At 35.3% G+C, this 25,577-nt stretch overlaps 1 protein-coding gene across 5 annotated transcripts in view; it reads right to left on the minus strand.

The window, feature by feature from the left end:
- The window catches only part of FILIP1 (filamin A interacting protein 1), a 180,582-nt gene extending 155,596 nt beyond the window's left edge, over positions 1-24,986 (minus strand). For 3 of the 5 annotated variants that reach the window (XM_026007379.2, XM_072735551.1, XM_026007378.2), the window contains exon 1: positions 24,450-24,986. The gene's annotated coding sequence lies outside the window, so the exon portion shown is untranslated. Of the gene's footprint in view, positions 1-19,324; positions 19,591-24,449 lie in introns of those variants that run through there. The other 2 variants (XM_072735567.1, XM_072735555.1) reach the window with 2 other exon arrangements.
- Positions 24,987-25,577: the final 591 nt, after the last annotated feature.

Raw genomic sequence — 25,577 nt, forward strand, 5'->3', positions numbered from 1 at the left:
AACTGAGGAGAAAATCACATTCCCAACAGTGACAAATATTAAATTACAAAGTCCTTAGGAATAAAATCAGTAGAAGTAAATAAAGTTTCTGTGGAAAAAATTACAAAATTTAACTGAAAAAAACATAAAGTGTCCTGATAAAGAAAAATATGCCACATTCATAGATGGAAACATCAATACTTTTTAAAATGTAAATTCTTTTTCAAATTAATGTATAATATCAATGTAGTCTTTTTCAAAATACAAATAGAGTTTCTTATAAAATTCTAAAATGTATATAGAATATTGGATGAACAATGATAACTAAAGTTATTTTTAAAAAAAGAAATACAAAAAATACAAAAAAAGGAACTTGTCCTTATAAACATCAAACATATTATAAATATGTGGTAATTATGACTATGTGATATTAATGCAACAACATGCAAGTAGTTTAAAGAAACAGAATAGAGTCCAGAAACAGACCCACATACAAAGGAATTTTATAGATTGTAATTGTTAAAATCATAGACTGTAAAATCTAGACTCTGGGGTTTGTTTTCTTGTTCTACCACTACTTCACTATGTGCCCTTAGGCAAGTTACTCAATATATTTCTTTAAAGATTTTATTTATTTATTGAGAGAGGAAAAATGAGCAAGAGAGAGAGAGAGAGTACAAATGGTGGGGGGGGGGGCAGAAGGAGAGGGAGAAGCAGGCATCCCATTGAGCAGAGAGCCCAACATGCTGCTGGATCCCAGGACCCTGAGATGATGATCTGTGCCAAAGGTAGGCATTTAACCAACTGAGCCACCCAGGCCCCCCATTACTTGATATTTCTATGCCTCATTTTCCCTATTTGTAAAATAAGGAATAACCATGAATTAACCTAACATTTTTGTTGAGGATAAATATGCATGTATGTATATGTATACATATATATTCATATATATGAAACATGATAAAAGTGGAATTTCAAATCATTGAGACAAAATGATATAGCATTTCAAATCAGTAAGAACTAGCTAACCATTTGAAAAAATTATTAGATCTTTACCTTATACCTATCACAAAAATTGTAATCAAGACTTAAATTTTTAAATGATAAGAAATTATTAGAAGAAAACATAGACAAATGTGTATAAGATTAGAGTCAGGAAAGCCATCTGAAATAATACACAAAAAAAGCATAAGTTCTAAAAGTAATATAATGACTATAACTGACTTTTGACTATATCAAAAGTTAAATACTTGAATGACTAAAGCACTTTAAAAGTTAAAAGACAAGCAACATATATGATAATTAGAATTAACATATCATTTAGAGAAATAAAAAACAATCTAATTGAAAAATGGGCCAAACATATAAACAATAATTCACAGAAGAAATAATAAAAAAATAATCAAGATTTATATAAACTGGTGTTCAACCTCATTTTAAGGGAGGAAACTCAATTTCAGTGAGTACTCAGTGTTCAGGGAATATAGATACAAGTACTTACAAGGTCATTTTGTATAATTCATCATCCTAAAGTTCTAAAGTGTCCAAGCAGGCATGGACAATCACCTTCACAGCAGTGTTATTTCTAACAGTGAAAAATTCAAAGCAACCTAAATATTTATACAAACAGGAATGGCTAAATAAATAATTGTTCACCCTTTTTATGGAAGACCATGCTGCAATTTTCTAGAATGAAGTGAACTTGCATATATTAACATGAAAAATTATCTAAGCCATATTTTTAAGTAAAATTATAGATACATTACTTATGGTAAAATATATACGCACAGAGATATCTTTTCTATCCCTATGGAGAAAGGTCTGGAAGTATATTACACATTGTTAATGGTGGCCATTTCTAGCAGAGAGGACTAAGATAGGAAGGCATTGGAGAGGATAATAATCACAGAGTACTTCAGTTTAATCTGTTAAATTCTCATTTCTTAATAAGGAGAATCTATTACTGAGGTAATTTTTAATTATTTTTCATGTACAAATTATTTCTAATATATGTCATACATGTGGAAAGTAAGTGATGAAATTATAATAAAGTATGGTATGTAAAGTTGCGTTAAACTAGTGAAATCAGTGAAACAACAGACTTTTTATAATCTATGATATTTCTTCCTTTAAGCTATTTCTTCCTTTCATTAATCATACTAGGGAATTGAAAGAAACTATACGTTACACCATATCCTTTGCCCTCTGGTCTTAAAAAAAGATGAAAGGTAATCTTGGGTGGACCTATATTTTTTGTGGCTGTTTTATGGGTGAAGTTGGAATTACACTTCCAGGATGCTGAGACATAAATGCTCTGTAATTTCTTTTTTTGTTGTTTTAAAGATTTTATTTATTTATTAATGAGAGACACACAGAGACAGGCAGAGACAGGAAGAAGGAGAAGCAGGTTCCCTGAGGGGAGCCTGATGTAGGACTCAATCTCAGGACCCTGAGATCACGACCTGAGCCAAAGGCAGATATTTAACCACTCAGCCTACCCAGGCACCCCAATGCTCTGTAATTTCTAATTACTCCTAACTAAGGATAATTGGAAGATACCCTTCTAATGCAATTATAACATTTGAATGTCAATCTAACAGAATGGTCTTTCTCAAGTCTTAGTTCAATATTCATTGGAAGAAGAGTTTTATAATTAAGAATTATCCATGTTTTAGGATTTTAATTCCCACATCTACTGTTTTGTGATAGAGTGCTGAAGGGCAAATTGAATTGGGCTTTTAGTGTGAAATGTAAAACTGTGAAGGCCAAACATATAAACATTTATTTCTTGATAACCACAAGTGGCCTATGATTAAGACAGAACCTGATAATTTAAGGAAAATTAACTTGTCTAAAGTGAGAACAGAGAATAATTCATGAATGTACTAATTTTTCTTTCTCCTTCCCTGTTAGTCTACATTGGTCTTTAGCTATGACATGTACAAACCAGTGGGAAAACATTAACTATGGTTAATGGACTGAAGGGATTTATTTTAAAAGCAATATTTAAAGAACTAAAAGCATCAAATTATCTCCACGACACATATATTGGTCACAGAGACATAATATAAAGTACATCATAAATCTTACTTCTAAAAACCACATCTCAAGCCCCACAGAGATTGAAAGAAACAACACATTTCAAATCTCAAAGTCTCTTAACTATATTTTTACCTTTCTTTTCTCATTACCTCCCTTAATATTTTTCTACCTTTCTAATTAAAGTCTATACTCTAGAGAGAGGACTGTGGGAATGGTAGAGTATAAACTTTTTCAGTTGGTAGAGTCTGGATATGAAATCACGTCTCCTTTCAAACCGACTCAACTTGAGAAGATGATGGGTTTGTTTGTTTGTTTTTTAACTTGATAGGGGATCTTGAGGAAGGATGATATCTGTCTGCATTTGCTTTGCTATCCCCACGGTGCCTATTTATGATACAACAACACTGTAGGTCCTTAAAAAGAATGTGTCAACTAAATGAATAATGAAAGAAAAATCCAAATGAAAATGACCAAATATCCAATGGAATTTTAAGAAAAAGAAACTTATCAGAAGCAAAGAAGTGATAAGTAGAAAATTGATTTTTAAAATTAAAATGGAAGCACTGAGGTCATTAAATTACAGTTAAAAGGAAAATAATGGAGCCTCTCTCAAAAGCCATTTCCATTTACAATAAACAAAAGCCAAATATGTAGGTACAAATGGACTCTTAAGTGCTTTCCCTGCCTTAATACAACTGTTTCTCGGAGAAATTTTAATCACTACAAGGGCCTCCAAATGTGAAGGTAATTAAATTTCAGAAAGGTCTTAATAAGGACAAACAAAGGATTTATGGTCCTTTACCTTCTTTTATGTAAGTTAAGAATACAGGAATTGAAGAGCTTGAAGACTGCTGTGTGGAGCAGGGCCTCCAGAAGCTTTCCCAGCGATTGCCCCAAATTTCCCAGTCTTTAACCCCTCTAAAGGTGCCAAGCTCTTTTCGGGTCATTTAACATGCTTCCTTTGCTATATCTAAAGGTATTTTAACCCTCTTGCTTTCACTCCCTTCCCCCCTAGGAATATAAAGTGTAATTACAAAGATAGGGAAGTATTGGAATGATTGTAGAGAAAGGAAAAATAAAAATACAGCCTAAAGACTGAACTTGGCAATGTGCTATTTCTCCAATCTCTGTTTTCGAGTCAGAGGTGTACATGTGTGTGCACACGTATGGTTACTGACAACTCTGGCATGTTTCTGAGTTTACTGACAGATCAGGTGAATGGAAAAATTGTCAGTTTTCCAGGTTCAACACTGGCCAACCAGTCTAAGTCCCAAGCCTGCTTGATATATATTTCTGCAATCACTATATTTATAACAATACTGGTTGGTATTTAAGACTGCATAATGCTGCATAGCAAGTAAAAAAAAACCATCTTGGAGAATATAATCTGTTCTTCTAAGTTTATTAAAATACCAACAGCCATTCCTATCTTTTTAAAAACAACAGTATGTTCTCAGAACATTTTATTACCAACTTCATTATTTAGTAAAGAAGAATTTCATATGACTTATTTACTGAGCATTTGGAATAACTAAACATATTTACATTTATATCTATATCTCAAAAATATTTATTGTTAAAATATTACAGGCACTGCAAGGAAGCTTACCAACTTGGTACTAGAAGAACTGCTTGGGTTTGTAGTTAATTTTAATAAAGTGTTTTTTTCCCCACTAAACCCAAAACAAAATTACTTTTTTCTTAGCAAAACATATTTCTGATAGAGTATTTGACATGATAACTAAATCGTATATGATCTCTATATTTGTCAAAATTTGAAAAATGTCCTATCATTTCTATAGTCAACAACAACAAAAAAATGAGCATCCTGGACTTGGTGAAAGGTAAAAATCGCTTTTGAAAAAAAAAAAATGTGTTATAATTAACCAAACTTACCAAGTGAGAGAAAAATTCAGCTGGTTGTTATGGTAACTTTCAAGTGCTGACATATATATTCTGCAATTTTTGAGGGGCAGTTGGCCACAGTTTTGTTCACAATGTGAAAAAACTGTGAAGGAGAAAACTTCTCAAAGTAGGACAGTTCAAGTCAGAGCATTAATGCCATTTACATGAGATAAGCCCACTTTCCCACTGACAGAATAGATATAGCTTCCATTCGTTTCATGAGAATATTAAGGTAAATGACTAACAAACACAAAATACTAGAAAAGTTGATATGTTATCTCTCTTCTATGCTTTCTATAGAGGTTAGCTTGGTGGGGATCTGTCATATTCTAAAATACTCAATACTTAAGTATTTGTATCAAAAGTAGTTGAATTGAATTTCATATTTATTGAGTATTCACTCCACATAGTTTAGCCAATATGTCAAGATTGTGGGGAACACAAAGGAGGTATATCTCTGCCTTCAAGAGCCTCCAGTGAGATAAGAAGACAAAACAGTACATTGAAAATAAGCAAACAAAAAGGTATAAAATAAGTGCTAAACAGAAAATAATTACTTGCCAAAATGTATAGACCAGACAATAAGTACCCTCATGGAACGAAGAGAACAATGGAGTTAGAAAGTCTCATTTACTAGGAGGAAAAGAAGTGACCTCCAGATAAAACCTTATTGCATTCTGAATTTAAATATACAATGGGGAGACTGCTTGAGATTCTATCTCCCTTTCCCTCTGCTTCTCTCCATTCCCATGCATGTTTTCTCTCTCTCATGCTCTCTCAGATAAATAAATCTTTTTTTAAAAAAATAGAAAATAAAAAATAAAAATATAGCAAATTAGTTTTATTTGGGACAACATATAACAATCCCTCCAAATCTATATGATAACCTTTTAAATCTGGAAAAAGATAGGTTATACATACATACATATATACAATTTTGGCATTTTGACCTCCAGATAAAACCTTATTGCATTCTGAATTACTGCTTTTGTTTTCTTATTAGACTTTGAATGATGAAAAAGGCTTAAAGAGATACAAATACCAAAAAAGTCTTGTTCTGATACCTTTGTCAGGCAAGTCTCATGTGGTGCCAAGGGCCCACTGGAAACTAAGTTAAAACTATGCATATTTAGTATTTAAAGAAAATATCATTGTTAGAATGTGATAGAATATCCTGGTAGGATTTAAAAGAAGACGGAACTCAATTAGAAGAAAAGAAATTGCCTAAAGTATTCTGTTTCTGTTTCAGGAAGTTCTGAATACCAATAGAGGTCAGACCAGTAAAAGAAATGTGCTACCCAGAATTCTCAACCTGGGGCAATTTCACCCCTCAGGGAATGTTTGGCAATGTCTAAATACATTTTTGGTGGTCACAACTTAGACTAGGATGGGCTACTGTTATCTAGTGGATGGACACTAACGATTCATAAAGATAAACATCCTATAACTCACAGAACAGGTCCCCACAACAAAGAATTATCCAGTACAAAATGTCAATTATGTTGTGGTTGAGAAACCCTGAGTCAGACTACCAAAGCTAGTAAATAGTGAGACTTTCTACCACAATTCACACAGCAAAATAGGCTAAATAAAGGTGAAAAATGATGTTAAAGTTATAGAGGATGGAATCATAGGAAAATCTAAATTTAGATTATAGCCTTCATGTGTTACTAACGTTATAATTCTAGTATCAAAGAAGGCATTTGAGGGCATTAAAAACAAATACTTTGTCAAAGTTGCATAACCTAAATCTAATCATGAGGAAACATGAGACAGACCCAGAATGAGAAGACATTCTACAAAATAAATGGCCTGTAATTTTCAAAAGTGTCAAGGAAGAACTAGGGGAATGTTCCAGAATTAAGTGAAAGAGTCACAACTAAATGCAGTATGTAATTCAGAAATAAATCCTTTTGCTATAGAAGACATTGCTGAGACAACTGGGAAACTTGAATAAGTACTGAGGATTAGATGTTAGTAATGTATCAACGTCAATCTCCTATCTTGATGTTTATGTCATAGTTATGTAAGAGAATAGCCTTGTTTGTGGCAATGCACACACCAAAGAATTAGGGGTGATGGGACATCAGGTTTGAAACTTACCCTCCAATGGTTCAGGGAAAAAAAAAAAAAAACTCCTACTTTTCTGTAAGGTCATGATTATATCAAATTTTTTAAAAAAATAAACAAAACAAATATATTTTGGAGAAAGCTAAATGTCCATGCATTTTCTAGCCAAGAAATTTTTTTATTTAAAAATAAAGCAATGTATAGCAATTTAAAAACATGGTTTGAGGGCAGCCCTGGTGGCTCAGCGGTTTAGCGCCGCCTTTGGCCCAGAGCGTGATCCTGGAGTCCTGGGATCAAGTCCCACGTCAGCCTCCCTGCATGGAGCCTGCTTCTCCCTCTGCCTGCCTCTCCCCCTCTCTCTGTGTGTGTCTCTAAATAAAAACTTAAAAAAAAAATAAAAATATAGCTTGATTGCAGCTCAGGTCATGATCTCAGCATTGGGCTCTGCACTCAATGGGGAGACTGCTTGAGATTCTATCTCTCTTTCCCTCTGCTTCTCTCCATTCCCATGCATGTTTTCTCTCTCTCATGCTCTCTCAGATAAATAAATCTTTTTTTAAAAAAATAGAAAATAAAAAATAAAAATATAGCAAATTAGTTTTATTTGGGACAACATATAACAATCCCTCCAAATCTATATGATAACCTTTTAAATCTGGAAAAAGATAGGTTATACATACATACATACATACAATTTTGGCATTATATTTTATATATGTTTATATATATACATATATAAAAAAGATAGGTTATACATACATACATATATACAATTTTGGCATTTTGACCTCCAGATAAAACCTTATTGCATTCTGATTTAAATAAAATATTTCTGGGCAGCCTGGGTGGCTCAGCGGTTTGGTGCCGCTTTCAGCCCAGGGCGTGATCCTGAGACCCAGGATCAAGTCCCATGTTGGGCTCCCTGCATGGAGCCTGCTTCTCCCTCTTCCTGTGTCCCTGTGTCTGTGCTTCTCTCTCTGTGTGTGTCTCTCATGAATAAATAAATAAAGTCTTTAAAAAATAATAAAATAAAATATTTCTTATCTATTTGGCCATATGAACTAATCCATTAAACCATTTTCAAATGACCAATTCTTTCTTATTAAATATATTATTATTCTCCATTTACCATTCTGCTTAATTGGGCTATTAAATAGAAAAAACACATAGACAATTGCTTCTATAGTAAGGTCCAAATCATACACAGCATAGGAGATTATATGTAACCTTTAGTTTGGTTTGAACCAAATTAAACAAATAAATCAACCACTCTCAATGAGGATACTAAATTGGGTTTTAAAAAAGTAATTTTACACCATCATTATATAGAATATTCAAGAATATTTTAGAAAATTATATTTAATACACAGTGTATACATATTGTAAACATACAGTTTATAATGGCCCTTTAAATACAGCACTTAGGAAAATTTGGGGGAATTTAGCTGAGGTTTTTATGTACCCAAGATTCTGACCTTTTTCTGAGCATACAGATATCCCTTATAATCATGGTACTCTCACCACATTCTTCCAATCTCTTAATGTAGAAAAGGTAGGAAATTCCAGAACAGAAAAACAAGTATAAAAAACTGAGAAAAGGGGTACCTGGCTTACTCAGTCCATAGAGCATGCAACTCTTGAGGGTTATGAGTTTAAGCCCTACTTTGGGTATTGGGCTTATTAAAAAATGAGAAGATAGTCAAGTCAGACCATCTTCCAGTTCCAAAGCATCTAATCTGACCTCCATACTGAGTGGTAATTTGTACTTCAAACTCTGCTCTGTTGTACATCAATCTAGAAGAAATGGCAGGTCCCTCCCCCAAGATGCATATTTCTCAGAGAATGATTGGGGTTAACAGTTTTAACTGGAAATTGAAAATAAGTCTTGAGATTGAAGATTAATTATTGGTAACAAATTATTGTGTGAATAATAATTTTTATCTATGACATTAATAAAAGTATCTTGGTTTCTATAGCTTTCATGTATATTAATGTTGAAGGATGCTCTATGACTGGCTTAGCAGAAGAAATAACAGAAAGGTTCTCAAAGGAAGAAAAAAAGGAGAGAATGAGGAATAAGCCCAAGAAAGCATGGAAAGTTGACTAGAACTCTCTGAAGGAGAAGGCCCTCGTGTGAAGGAGAGGGCAAAACCCACACATATCAAGACCTAAACCCAGATGGAAAGGGAAGAAGAAGAAACAATTCCCATAATCACAGTGAGTATATAAGAAAGCATATAAAGAATGATAAGAAGCAGAGACAAGAGAATATCCTTGGCTTGGATGTTTAAAGAACAGAGGGCTACAAATGGACAATTTGGTGAACTCATTGAATAATGCATTGTTAAATTACTTGATCTAGCAATCACCAATACAAGTTGGAAATAATGTACAATTGTTGCTATTACGCACACTTGCATTCTTTTCTAAAAAAGATTTTATTTATTTATTCATGAGAGACACACAGAGAGGCAGAGACATAGGCAGAGGGAGAAGCAGGCTGCCTGAGGGGAGACTCAATCTCAGGACCCTGGGATCATGACCTGAGCCAAAGGCAGATGCTCAACAACTGAGCCACCCAGGTACCCCACACTTATATTCTAATTAACAGAATTATATACATAAACCTACCTCAAAGATACTGCAAGTTCCATTCCAGATCACTACAATAAAGCAAGTATCGCACAATAAAGCAAGTCAAATCAATTATTTGGTTTCCCAGTGCATATAAAAGTTCTGTTTACACTATACTGCTATCTATTAAGTGTACAAGGGCATTATGTCTTTAAAAATGTACATAATTTAAAATATTTTGTTGCTAAAAAATGCTAACCATCATATGAGCTTTTAATGAACCATTATCCCTGATCACAGATCACCATAACAAATATACTAAAAAATAAAAAGGTTTGAAATATTGTGAGAATTACCAAATGTGACATAAAGACATGAAGTGAGCAGATGCTGTTGGGGAAAAAAAAAACGGCACCAATAGACTTGCTTAACATAGGGTTACCACAAACCTTCAATTTCTAAAAAAGAAACACAGTATCTGTGAAAAACAAAGTGAGCAAGGTGAAGTGCAATAACACATACACCTATTATGTTTGGTCTCATTCCTCTTTATCAGTGGGTATGAAGGAAATAAAGGAAACTCTTTAGTTAAGTCCCATGTATGATAAAGAATACCTGGAAGGACAATCAAAGTAATGAATGAGCTCCACTGCTCATCTCAGTGCATCTTGCAGGACCAAACAACAAAGGATGATCTAAATAATCAGCTTAGTTTAAAATGTTTAGTGCCTGTCTTCACTCAATGTAACTTTTCAGGAATGACTTCTTCTAAAAAATGACTTCCCAAAAGAAAGAATAAGAATGCTAGCATACAAGGACATCACTGCTCCCTACCCACTCACAAAATGTCCCTGCTTTCAGACCAGGGGGAAGCAGCTAGGCATTGTTCACAGTATGTACCACCCTCATGAGACCCCTCAGAGGACACAAGCACACCACACACCATTCTGTAACTAGCCTCCCTCAATCTCCTGGAATGAGAGATAGAATTGATGAGTAGTACGTTGCTGATGATCTGAAAAGCCCAATATGTGGAGGTGCCAGCGGCACGATGAGACAGAGAAATCCTGAGCTCTCATACAACAATTATCCTGGGAAATAATCCAAGATGGGTCATGTTCCAAATTCCAGGAAGATATGCTACACAATACTGTGCCTCATCTGTGAATTCATATATCTGACTTAATAAGCTACCTGACTTTGAGATAGTCAAACTTTCTGAGTCTCTGCTTCACTCCCTCGTAAAACCATATTCAAAGGTAAGGAATCTTGCTCTGTTCCCTGATTTCATCCACTTGCTACTTGGTCCCTCATCCTCATAATCTAGTCCGAAGTGTGTCTATTTTGGTTATCAGTTTAGGTTTTGATAATAACATTTCTCAGGAAATGCACTGCCATCAAGATATACTCAGCACTTCAATGATAGGCAAAATGGACTATGCAGACTTGTTTCAAAAACTCTTAATGGAGCAAGGTCTCTCCTAGGAAAGCCTATCAAGCACTGAGGAAGAAGTATGTGCACTTTTTTTTTTTAAATAAAGGCCTCTAGGTCTGCCAAACTTTTAGAAGTAACTAGACAATATTTGAGAACAATAGGAGGAAGAGAAACAATGCATTCTCAAAAGCATCACATGTGTTTTGACTCTTCTATTTTTCAAAATGGAAGTGACCTTATTTTTCTTCTGATTATAAGGATTTTTACCACATATTGTCTAATTGCTTTTCAGGAAGCTTGCCCTCGTTGATTTTCCCACCAGCAGCATATAGCATCTATTTCCTCACATCCTTGCCATACCGGGTATTGGATTCTTTAGAGTTTTGTTTGTTGAAATACTACTACCTTCTTTGAATTTGAATTTGTAATTATCAGTGAGGTTAAATAGTTTTTCACACATTTATTATAAATTGTTTATCTATGTCATTTGTCCCCTTTTCTGTTGTTGTATCTCTTTTGTTTTATTCATTTAAAAGAGCTCTTTATATTAAGAATATTTGTCCTTGATTATTTTTGTCAAAAGAATTTTTGTCTAGTTTGCTGTTTGTATTTGGTTCATAAGATAGGTTTTTTTTCTGTGTAAAAGTTTTCAGTTTTTTATAGAATCATATATTTTAGTCTTGTTTTACTGCGTTCTTGTCTTTTTAGGAAGATCCCCCCCCCCCCATTTATCTATTTATCTTTCAGTATATCAGTTTCCTTTTTTACACATATTTTTGATACATCTAGTATATTTTGGTATAAGATATGATGTAGAGATTTAATTTCTTTTTTTCCCCAGTTATTTAAACCTGTGTTGAAAAATCCATATTTTCTCCTCTGATTTGAAATGCCTCTCCTTCCCAACACTAACTTCTTTTATGTAGGTGTCTATTTTTCTGGTCTTTCTATTATTTTCCCTTAATCTCCCCATTGGATATGAACTGATTCTGACACCACTACCAAAGTGTTTTAATGAGTGCGGTTTCAAAATTTATTTTAATATGTGGAAAGGCAATCCTCCCAACTTACACTTCAAAAATTTCCTGGCTATTCACTTAGGTTTCTTGCAACAGCAGCAGTTAGGCACTTTAAGTGAAGTGTTGAATATATGTAAGTATTTTTCAAAGTATACAAGTTTGTGAAAGTCCTAACACAAATAATTTTATAGGAAGTAGTCATCACCCCCTTTTAGATACATGAAGAGTGGTCATGTTTTTGAAAGAATACTCAGAGTGTGGTGAGGGTCAAGAATTTTCTAGCCTACAAGATGCATATTTGGCTGGCTCATTATGGCTAATACAGATTTAAGTTTAATAAAAATGAATGTAGATAGTGCATCTTCTTCATCACATTATTCTTTAAAAAATTAACATTAGCATGTAACTAAAGAATGTAATTTATGAGCTGCCCACCATTTGTAAAGCTATGTGGACTTGTTGCAACAAATCAGATATTCTAAAGTTTTAATCACATTCATTTCTGCTGCATTCCCTTAGATCTTGTTTGCCAGGCCCTCTCTTGTTTTCAGCCTCAATAATTCCTCTTTCTTACAGCAAGAGTCACTTCAATCCATCTATAATCACTAAACCAATCACTGACCACTCAAAACCAGGAGGGTGTTCCCACAATACCATTTACTCACTAGTCACATGGCACAGAAATTGCCATTGTTTTTACCTGCAGCATCTCTTAGAGAGTAGAGATTATATAATATTCACTACTGTATCCCAATCCCTAGCTCAGTGCCTTATACATATGAATCTAAATAAATACTTAGTGAATGGGTAAATGCTACATACTAAATGTGAAGCAGGAGGGACACAAGATGCCCTAGCACAGTACTCTCACATTTAGCATATCTTAGTTGTTCTGACATTGCATTACAATTTTGGCATCTCATTCCTAGCCTTTAGGACTACTCCTCCAGAATGATCCTGTCCCTAAATCCCACCCCTCTACTCTCCTCCCTGGTCCTGCTAACAGGCTTGCCTGAATGCTGGCTCTCAGCCTGTCAGAGACAGCCATGCTCCTACCTGCCTGCCAGGACATTCCATACCCTTATGTTAGACCTTCAGATGTCCACTGCTAACTTGGACCACTCTTTATCATCTAATCCCACACCATTTGGATCCCATGTTCTACCCTGCTTCCAGTTCAGCACCTCTAGTCCCTCTTCCAACTACATACACGGGCCTTGCCTGATTGAGTCCAAAACATGTTTTTCGAGATGAGCAGACTGAATAGATCTCACTCTATAATCAGTTCCTTTCACACAGCCCAAATCCTCTTAAATTCTCACACAGAGCTAGTGTTAGTACTGTGAAAGTCCAACTCCTATAAAAGTGTCTGGGAACAGAAATTAAAGTAATCCAGACATAAATCAAGCTGTAAGATTTTAACCATGCATTCACACTATGTGGAAAAACAAGAACTCTGATTTTTCCTCTAATCTCTCTCTCAAAAGGACAAAATTCTTCACTTTCCGAGAAACCACAAGTCACTTTCATCTGGTTTTCTCCCTTGTCCTCTCCTCTGTTTGAGCTCAGCATTTCACGTGTTCATTTTGGTGAGATTCCATCGCAATACATCACCAGGAACACATGTGTTCCACTGGGACTTTATTCCCTGGAAGATGTGAATGGTGATGTAAATAACAGCATCATTGGAATTTGGGGGAAGTGATGCAGGAAATAAAGCTATGGTGAAATTAAGACAAAATCAAGCAACTATAATCAATATTTCCTTTGGGGAGTAATGTGGGTAGTAGTGGTGCTAATAGGGAACTTTAAGGGTATTCATCAGCTGGAGCTGTCAGCAGACACATTTATTAAATGGCAGCTGTTGCTTTACCACTTGTAGGGGAGTGTAATAATCCTAACTCCAAAATAGATTTCTGAGGATGAGAACATTTCCAGCTAATAAACCACAATAAGAGCCTGGTTACTTTTTTTTTTCATAAGTTTTGCAGTACATGAGTGAAAAGATGAGGGGCAAATATTTGTGATTACACATATCAATAGTTGTCTATATTGTTTTAAGTAATCACTACATCCCATGTGGGGTTCAAACTCACAACCCTGAGATCAAGAATCACATGCTCTACCAACTGAGCAGCCGGGTGCCCCATTATACCACTATATTTAAAGTAAGAATTATAGTCTGTTATTGGAAATATATCTATCTTGCTAATCACAGTTACAGTCCAGCTTCCACTCAGTTATGTGTTGGTTATTCTTTGATACTCTAATGGACATTGTAAATGTTTGCTGATTTTTAACTTGTATTATTCTAAAACCAATATGTAACTAATAGGTTAAAAGAATACTGAAAAGCAGAGAGATAATCACCCATGGTCACTGATTGTTATTCCCATATTTATAAAAAAAATAGGTTCAAACCAATGAAAATTTGTTAGTAATGTTTGCTTTCTCAATTCCAAGATAATTATTTTTTTCAGTTCCATGACATTTAATAGATTCAACTTAACAAACACTTACTAGCACTTATTTTGTGCAATGTGATTCTAAAAATCATCCCAAATCATATCTGAATCTATCATGTAAATTTTTAAAATTTATACATATTAATAAGAATAATTATAAACTCTCACTTTTTGTTTAGTTTCTATTGTTTAGAATAATCCATGTTACAGGATCTGCCATTGGTGATTTACATCTTGGTAAGGTATGATTTAATGAGACAATGCATGTAGATTTTCCCCTAGGTGTAAAAATGCTGCTCTGTAGAATTTCAAACTTACAGAATCAATCAGAAAATTAATTCCATACATGCTGCCTACTATAAATTCTATACATGCTGCCTACTTTAAAAGCCTGCAGGGTACTTGACCCAGTGGCCATGGGACCAGTCAGTTCCATGGGACAGACCAGCTTGTTTCCAATGCACCTGCTGGAAGAAGTAAAGTAATTAATCCCTTCCTGTTGTTGCTGATATATGAGAAGTTAAGGGATGGTATGTAAGTCCAGATAGGGGAATCCCAGGGAAATTAGTGAATCCAGCCAAAGTCACAGGACTAGGGGTAAGGTCAAAGGTCTGAACAGGAGACTAGAGTTTGTGGTTAGAATTTTCACTGAGATTCAAAAAACAAATAGATGTGCCCAAAAGTAAAGCAAAAGATATTGTATCAGTCCACAAGGGAAAATAAAGAGAGTGTATAGAAACAAATTCACTGGGGAAATGGAACACCTTGAAATAGTGTCTAAGAGAACAGGTTGCCTCCATTTGGCTCACTTAGTGGGAAAATAGAGAAAGCAAGGACCCAGTCTTTAGTCAAACAGAGATCTCACTTAGTTACCAGAGCATTAAGGCCAGCTGCCACACACCCCTGATGCTGAAAGAGGAAAGCAGCTACCAATCAACACCTTATATTCTCAGTTAGCTCCAGAACATCAAAGCAATGAAGAGATTATGAGTACAAACTGAGGAGTCTAATTGCCACTCCAATCTCAGATCTGCCACATGCTTGTTGGGGAAACTTAGACAATTCCTTCAGCCTTTTTATCTGTAAAATGTAGAGTATATGAATATCTGCCTTGTGGGGTTACTAGTGCCTAATACATAGAAAGCACTCATTAAATATTAGCTACTTTATTGTTTATAATGATCACGTGGTAAAAAGGGTAATAGACTGGAATTTAACTTCTGACTTCTCTTCATCTTAGTACTAACATCTTTTAAGTGATGAGGTTGTATTAGATAACTGATTCACAATCCCGAATGCACATTAAAATCTCATAAATGATTCCAAAAGAGATCAACACTTGGACACCGAGTCAGGTCAACTTGAATCAGAAGCTCTGGGGCATAGCCCCAGGCATCTGAATTTTTAGAGTGTCTCTGGTGATGCTGATGCACAAGGAGTGTTGAGAACCACAAGACTAGGTGATCTGATAATTCCAAGTGAGCTCAGAGTTCAGTTTCCTGCTGGGCATGGATGGCTCCAAGACCAAACCTATATAATCATCAACAGTGTGAGACTCAGAGCCCCCATTCCTGCTTGAAATCAGACCAGGTACAGAAGTACCAAGAGAACCAGGAGCTCTTACAGATAACTCTTGCATTAATATGATAAATTCTTAATATCTCCCACTTAAGAAGCCATATCAGTTTTGTTGCCAAGAGAGATTTAGAATAACTGAATGAGAAAAAAGAAAAAAAAAAAACTTCCAGAAGCCAACAGTCCTTTGTCTTCAATGGATGGAACATCAATCCTTTTCCTCCTTGGATGCTGTTGCACCTTTTTACATAAAGGTAAGAGATGACACAAGGGAAATTCTGAGTTTATTTGTTGGAAGGAAATCAGGAGAGATCATGTGAATAAAACAGAGGGCCTTCATGAAATATATTACTACCTTTATTTTGGATTAAATAAATCTATGTCACAGAGCAAAGAGTATATTTGCTTCTGGAAGATGTTTAGCCTGTCAGGTAAGCAATAGGATAAGTCCTGCGTATTGACCGGTAATGAGTGTTTATGTGTATGTTGGGGGGGGGGAGTTCAAGGTATGCTAATATTTTTTTGACAAGATACTGTTTTCAATTCATAGAATAAAATTATTCAGAGGATCAAGATTCATTCTGCTATGTGCTCACTTCACATGAAACATTCATGTTCCTAGGATTTCAGTCCCATCACCTGAGATATTTGATAGAGTATTTATGGACACTAGCATAAAAAAAAGCAAAGCATTATCTGCTCCATCAAAATTTTATTAGAACTTCTCTCCTTTTACCTCAAATAATCCAAAAGTTAAATGCTACACATGTAAACAGAAACTCAAAAATTTTAATTATATCCAAATGATCAGACATTTAGCATCATTAATTGTCACTCTTGGTTAATAAAGATAAAAGAATTAAATAAAATAGTTTATGCTATCGATCTACAGTAGCAAACTACTGGCTGTAAGTATCAGGTAATTTTCCTTAAGCAATAGCAAACTCTCTGCTTTTTCCTGAAGAAACAAGTTGCTGCCAGATTGACAACTCACTACCTAAACAAAATTTTGGGGAGCCTAAGAGAGCTCCTACATGTAATGAGACCCTCTATCCCCTTCTTCATTGCTTCCTCCAACCAATATATATGCACCACACTACCAAAGACTTCTTCAAGAAACACTGTTACCAGCACCTGGAATAAGTATTTTGTAGGACTCCCTCTTGAACCCACTTTAACAAACTGAATTCTAATGTCCAAAGTAGAGATCTACAGAGCATTTTGAATGTTACAACAGAAGGTAAGGTTCAGAGTTGTCAACAGAGGCAACAAGGAGACCCAATGGTATCAAAGGATTTGGCTATAAGAACAGCCATAATAACTCATAAAAGCAAATGCATAAATAAATAAATAAATAAATAAATAAATAAATAAAGCAAATGCTCCATGTTACCCTTTCCCAGGGAATCAACTCAGCAATGTAGAAACCAAGAACCATGGGCACCCGGGTGGCTCAGTCAGTTAAGCATCCAACTCTTGATTTGGGCTCAGGTCATAATCTCCGGGTTGTGAGATCAAGCTCCGTGGGATTCTCTCTCTCCCCCTCTCCTTCTGCCCCTCTCCCTCCAAAAAAGAACCATATTGCCCCAACAAAAACTATGAAAGAATAATAACTTCTACATTCCAGTACCCAAGCTTGGCTCCTTGAACAACTGCCTACATTACAAGAAAGTGGTTGAAAATATAGGCTAACTAAGGTCAAACTGCCTGGGTTTGAATGTTCAACCTACCAGTGGGCATGTTACCATCTACCAGCCTCATTTTTCTAATCCATAAAATAGTGATAAAATTAATGCCTCGTTGGGTTATTGAAAGAAATAAATAAAATCATCCAGGTAAAGTACTTGGCACAATGCCTGGCACAGAATAATCTCCAGTATATGCTACCTAGTATTATCATCATCTATAGATACTAAATAATTATATATAGCTATATAACATATTATATAGGTGATATGTATTATATAGAGTTATTATTATATTATGTATTATATCATCTATAAGAATTGGGATTCAGATGCACAGTAATTGGTAGGAACTCCTGGTATGTTGGGCAATGATCTCCAAAATGAACGGCATATAGAAGGTGGGGATATATGACCAAAAGTTGAGAAGCCCCCGAGGAGTGAACTCTACCAATGCAGTTGGCTTCCTTAGGCACCAGAACAAATAACAGGTTGTGACCAAAGCAGTTGGTTTGGGGATGCCCAGACCAGAAGATGCCATCTATCAAGACAACATGTGAAAGTTGAGCTTATGTGTAAGGCCCCTCCCTAATCCAAATACCAGGCTGCCCAAGCATGTATCACTTACTAAACAGTTATTGAAACACAAAGAGCCTTGAATATCTCCAGTGTCACATTTCAAGACTTACAGAATAATTAGGAAAAATCTGAGCTGGCAAAACTCTTCCCAGCTCACCCTGGCAAGCAGACCATCTTTGTTTTCCAGTAGTGTGTGTTGTCGTCACAGTAACTGTGAGGCTCCAAATACAGGCCCAGGCCGTCATTTCCTCATGGACTTAGGCTACCACACTGAAATAGCATTATGAACTCAGCAATGCCTCTTCCTTTCCTGTTTTGCTGTGGTACCTCAAAGAAGCAGGCCCTAAAATGAGTTACTTAAGACATAAGTATATTAAAGAGATATAAAAAAAAATCCTTTTATCACTATTACCATATCACCTATGACTCGTGTGTGTGCACACGCACACAAACCTTATTTTTACAAAGATCTTTTAGATAAACAAGGCAAGTTGGCAGTAATTTGATTGTCTTGGTGATGTCAACAGTCTACTGTTTTTAATCAAATTGTCTTTTGGCTTTAAATCTTCAGCAAATCATTTTTTAAAGAATGCATTTGGCCAACTAAACTGAGTTCATTTCATGGATTTCCTACACCTTTTCTTTACAAAGATAAGCAGCAGATAATTCATTTCTTCAAAGTAACTTGGGAAGATTGCTGTTACGATTGTTGCAAAAGTTTAAAAAAAAAAGACTATATTCAAGGGTAGACATATAAGATCTTTGGCCAATGAAGTAACAATTATCATGTTCATTTATGTTTTGGTAAAGGAAGTAAGCGACAGAATTTAAGCAAGAAAAGAGAAAAATCCCTGAAACTTAAGAGTTCAATTAAAGATAAATCCTGCATTTGCTTTAAAATGCTCTAGTCTGTCCTTCACAAACCTCCGAAACACATAAATCACCCAATATTATGCACATTGACACCATTTCCCAAAAAGGAAAAGCAACGCCAACCTTCTTTTGACTTTTCAGTGCTGCTGTGGCTTAAGCAAAGCTCTCAGGGACTGGGGTGCTGGTTAACGTCCTGTTACTTCATTTCTGCTGGGAGTTTCTCATGTTCTGCAATCAGCTGGTTAGCAGCCAGCTAGGGCTGCTCAATTCATGTTTGATTTTTCTTATTCTAAGTTCTTCCATAACTCCTGCCTTGCCTTTGAAATCAAACTGCCTCAGCTATTGCCACAGGAAAAGTAGAACTCTGCCTGTAGCCTCTTCCTTTCTCTGATTAGTCAAAGAGTAGGAATGACCACTTAAGGAAAAAGAAGAAGAGAACCCAATATATTTTCACCCTAAAGCCGTGATAATGTATTCTGTAAAGCCAGGGAAAGTTCTTTTTTATTTTTTTCTTTTCTTCCTTCTTTCTTTCCATAGCAAGGCTTTCATTAAAGAATGACAACTCTAAACCTCAGTTTGCCTTATCTTTTAAAAATTTATCCTTTCGATTGGGAAAAATAAAGCAAATGGTCAGGTCAAAGCCATAACTACCCGGCATAAGGTTTGTTAGCACTAAAGCTACTAAGAAACTCCCCTGTTTATAAGAGCGTTTGAAATATTTTTGTTAAATTAAATGCATAGTAGAGTAGTAAGTGCCCTATAATACACACACATCTTTGTGACATAACAGCGTTTTTGTTTGTTTGTTTGTTTGTTGTTACTTTCTTGTCGTGTTTAAGAAGAATGAATAGGACTAAGGATGATGAGCAAGAATTCATTTCTATTTGGTAAGGTTAAAGCCAGCGTGAGATGACCTTTTTTGGTCTTTTCATTTTTATCTGTTACTAGGTTAATAAAACAAAACAAAACATCTAAAGGAAGAAATAAAGAGTAATAAAATTAATAGTATATTTTCTATAGAGGAGGAAATCTCCACTGCCATACATTACCCAATGTTGTAGGCTATAAAAGAGACGGCCAAGCACAATACATAAACACACTTTATCTCCAAGTGCAAATATAGAAACCATAGAACAGTCTATGCTGTGGGTGATTTTTTAGCCTTTTTAGTAATGATTCTATAAGACAGCAGACTGCCGAGTGATAAGGGAGGGTTTGAAACATAAATTCCATACTAAATTATTGGCTGGCGTTCAAACTATGTGTGCTTAGAGTACCCAGCAGCAAAGTATGTCCCAAACAGGATTCCAAATTTAAACAATACATTCTTCTGCCTTTCCTATGATCTATGAACTTGAGTTCACAGGCTATCTGTATCTAAGAATTTTGCGTGCAAGAAAGATTAAAATAAATTGAAAACTCCATTTAGGATGTGATAATAAAGCAATAATAGCTTAAATTTATTGAAAAGTCTACCAGGCAACTAAGTTTTATTAACTCATTTAATCTTCCAAACCACTCTTTGAGGAAGATAGTATTATTATTCTCATTTTACAGATGAGGAAACTGAGGCACAGAGAGTAATTTGCCCAGGGTCACAGTGAGTGGAGATCTGAATCCAGGCCATCTGGCTTGCCTATGCTGCTAGCCTTCCTTGCCTCCTCCTTCATACCAATACCCTTGTTGTATTTTCAACTCAGATTTAAGGAAACAAAATATATTGCATTAGCTTATCTTTCTATTGCTATATATATTAAAAATAATTAATGTATAAATGAATCTATGTTGCAGTCTTTCAGATGTCATATTTCTAACAAACTGTTACCAATAACCTCTCTTAAATCTCTCTGCTGAAACAGATCTCAACCTAAGGTTTCCCCCTCACTTCCTAAGGTGATACTTTCCTAAAACCCACATGTATAGAGAAATAAAATAAGACAAACAAACAAAACTAAACAAGCTCTGTAAAATCCTATTTCTTAGGGCACCTGTTTTACATGAAGAAATGTTCATCTCCCAAAAAAGAAAAACGCATGAGTTTAGACTGTGTATTTTCCCAACCTTCACTTCTAACAAATGAATTAAAAATAATAACTATAGGAAAACCACCACTAAGTGAATATATTGAATATTTCACAAATTTCATTGGGAAAAATCCTATGATTCTCACTAAATACTTTTAGAATTTATGTATCCTTGGCTATCTTAAAATACAAAAAGAATACCTTTCTTTTGGTGGACAGAAAAATGCTTCAAAATCATAATTCATCTTTTATTTCACACAGTAAGGCTATAGGTTTCCTCAGTGGTTAAAAATAAATCTGAGAAATGTCTCTATTTTTAAATATCTAGGGGAAAAAAGAAAGAGGGATCATAATATGGTATATAAATATTTTAATGTTCTGGGCCAGATTGTAATCCATGATGGCCCACAAATAAAAGGAGCCATGACTTAAATAAACAGAACCAAATTAAATCTGATACCAAAAGATGATAAAAGTTATATGAGTTATAACATTTAGGTGGGTAGATGCATACACAGGACAAGCATGTGTATATACAGTCTTTATATATACTTCTTTCTAGTTCATTCTCAAGAGGTACATCATCTCCACAATCAGGTACCTGAGCATAGTTAGAATTACTTGTAACTTTTCCGTGCATATTGAACTATGAAGACGTGCCTTGAGCAATTTTTGAGATAAAAAGTTACACACATAACAGTTGCTCTTCTTGATTTTATACTTACTTACACTTTTTCTCATGCACTCATCAACAGAAATCTAGAGCCAAAAATGTTAGTAGGACAGCCACTGTGTGCATGGCAATAAAAAGCCCTAAAACCAAGTGGTGCTTAGGACAATGCTTTGCACCCAGTTGCTTCATTAAATTGTTCTGAATTTAAAGATGTAAACCCTGTCCCCAAATACCTCAATTCTAATAGAGCACCAAACTGTCTAAAAAGGAATCGCTTCTAAAAAGGTATGGTCAGAATCATTGTGAAAGTAGAAGGCACTGATTGGGCTTTAAAGAGCAGATAAGGTCTCTACACAGGGAAGGAGAGGAAAAGTATTACAGGCAGGGGGAATGAAACAGGCCGAGGTGTAGCTTTGAAATGTGCCCTGTGCATGTGTTTGGAGAATGGCCCAAAATCTGAAATATCTGAAGCAGAAGGACACTTGTTGTTGAGTAGTGGGAGCTGAAACTGGAAAAGTTAAGTATGTGCCAGATGATGGAAGGTTTTCAAAATACCCAGCTTAGGTGTTTGGCAGCAACCAGGAGTCCCAGAAGATAACTGAAGAGTAGAGACACAAGTAAAGCAATGTTTTAGGAAAATTAACCCTGTGGTCATTGGCAATATAGTTTGGATGGCAATGAGGGGGTCACGGAGAGCAGCACTGTTACAATCCAGACTGAGAGTGAAGGGAAGAGGCCTCGGTGTGGTAGGAGATACAGCAATGGAATCTAACAACCCTTATGATGAAGGGGAAAGGGTAGATTGCAAATAACACAGATGTGAATTTGAGTGAACAAGAGAACAGAATCTATATGGTTCACGGTGGGTTTGATTGTTCATATACTGGAGGGAAGCACATGGTCTAACTGCGCTAGTTTTGATTCTCGGATGTAAATTTACAGCCATGGAGACAATGATAATCAAAAATCGATTCATCAGAAAACATGGCTTTCACCCAGGGCCAAATGCTGTATTCAGTTACTTAACACTGTTCTACCGACTCCAAAAGAAATTACATGCCTAGAACTAATGGCATACTTTGGCCTTACACATACATTTGTAAGCCAACAATGTGACCATTCCTAAGATAAAAACAAGAAAAATGTAAAGCATGTAGTTCTGACTTTTCAGAACTTTTTCAAGATGAAGATACTTCATCTCCAGTAAAGTACCAGGAGTTTCATTCCCTGATACCAAGGTTACCAAAGTGCATTTTGCACTGTCCTTGTATACATTCATTATATATGATTAGTTTCATTTACTTCAGAAACTGATCATGCAGTCAGAACTAGGAAGCACTGTACATACTGAAATGTACGTACGATTTCATTTTCCTGCACATTTGATATATTAGCTTTAATTACTTTTTCTTAAAATAGGAACATTTACTGAAAGGGGCTGACACATTCTTATTTGTCAACAACAACCTGTTCAAAACTGGTCTTAGGTAAATTCTTTAAGTTGACAAAACAGACTCAAATAATTCCTTTTAAAATGTGCATCTGTATCTTCTTATATATTATCCTTAGATTATCCATTCAAATTGTCATATTCATCTAAAGGAACAGGCTTCTTATACAACTCTAGCCCAATTATAGACACCTGGTATCAGTAACCATATCCTAACATTCAGCCAGAACTTTTGTCAGAATCAATGTGATATCAATCACTAAGCGATTCTGATAAAATTGCATGGCAATGCATGGAAGAGGGAGACAATATACCAACAGATAGAGGAGGGTTTCCTTCACACTATAATATTCACATACATATATATACAACTTTAATACGAAGTTTTTTTTCTAATAAATTCTGTTTCAATTTTAAAAATCAGGATCTGTTTTATCTATACACAAGCAATTACTCCATTTATTTTTTTCTAAATCACAAAAAAACATTCTCCCAAATAGTTTATATTCAACAACTGCGAAAGTAGGGATTTAATAGCAGCTGTATTTTGTGCCTAGTCAGAAGCACTTGGGGTGATTCTAATGTAACCAGGTCAGAACCAGCACAAGGTGTACCAGTGTAATCAGAGAATCAGGCAAAGGGAGAAGCAGATAGCAGCAAGTCTTAAGTACAGCAACACAAATACCATACAGGACTTTCCTCTCATTTACCACACAAGCTGCTCAGCTACTTTCAGTAAATGAACGTTACTTTGCTTGCAGGGAAAAAATCTCTTTCGTTGTTTAGCCATCTTAATTGTGAAAGGAACCATGAAGTTGTCCTTTGCCATATTTCTGTTACCTGCCCAAGAATGATAACTTGGCAGAAATATTTTGATGGCTATTAAAACATTGTAACAAGCTTTGTGTTTAAAAAGGAACTGGTATAATTCCGAGAGAGATGTTCCTGATTCTTTAAAAATAATCCACAGTGATTATGATAATTCCTTAAATGTGTTATCACATAGTGTAAACAGTAATAATCAAAGGAAACTGACAACACAGAATCTTAAGGAAGCAGAAATTTCTTAAGAGAGTAAATAGTTATTTATTTTGGTCTTACCTGACGGCAGCTTGTTTAACCAAGGGTATGTCCTTTATGGAGGTAGTTTATCCTTTGAAGAACCCAGTGGCTTGTCCCACAACCCCAGAGAGACTGGAGTCCTGGAAAACTATCCAGCCCAAAAAGAATACAGAGGAAAAAGCTTTTCCCACTTTCTTTCCTAGGACTAGCCAACAGCTGAAGTCATGCAGGAAACTGAGTAGAGGGAAGGGAAAAGCAGCTTCTTCTCCCTGAAATCCCGATCAGCAGAAATTGGAGGCTGTTGTAGATCTCCCACCCAGACTTTTGTTTAAAAGTTTTTTCAACTGTTGCTAGGTGTTGTTGGGTTCTGAGATTAGGTTTCTCGTCTTCTGCTCCCTTCACAACACTGTCGGAGCAATGACTTTGTTGAGGAGCTGAGCTCGCGCGTGCTATATTTAACCAGTGTTCTCAGCAAGTCAAGCCTGTCAACAGCTGAGAAGTTTGGAGCCGGCTTTACTCAGTTCCTCGGCAGCTGGGTTATCAGTGGCTACAGCTCTGCTCACCCTGTAAGAGTGTAGGGAAACCGGCAGACCCTTTGAAGGACACAGAGGTAATTATTACTTGAAGCTCTTAAAACGGATTTTGATTTGGGACTTTAAATCTGAAGAAGAAAGAGCAGCAGTTGTCTAGAGCAGAGCAATTTACCGATGCAATATTTTTCTCAATTAGGCATTCTCTGATAAACGTTCCTTAATTTAAAAAAAAAAAAAAAAAAAAGCCTTTTAAAAATGTACCATGACTGTTGGGAAAATTCACAGAAAGAGGTCATTCTGGACAGTTTTTTACATTGGTGTGTTACTTTCATAGCTAGATGACTTACCCTGTCATATCAGACTTGACCAGCTTGTATATCTGAATGTTACTAAAATCAGGTTAACATAAAGGAAAACCTGTAATATCACGTTTTTGAATGGAATTAGGGTGGGGTTTTTGAGCCACCCAGGTGCCCCTAAATTTTTAATTTTAACTTCCATATTATTAACAGTGTTAGTTTCGGGTGTACAATATAGCAATTAAACAATTTTTTATTTAAAAATTCAATTAATTAATTAATTCAATGCAATTAATTAACATGTAATGTATTAGTGGTCTCAGAGGTAGAGGCCA

This window comes from Vulpes vulpes, chromosome 1, assembly GCF_048418805.1.
Source record: "Vulpes vulpes isolate BD-2025 chromosome 1, VulVul3, whole genome shotgun sequence".
Taxonomy (NCBI): domain Eukaryota; kingdom Metazoa; phylum Chordata; class Mammalia; order Carnivora; family Canidae; genus Vulpes; species Vulpes vulpes.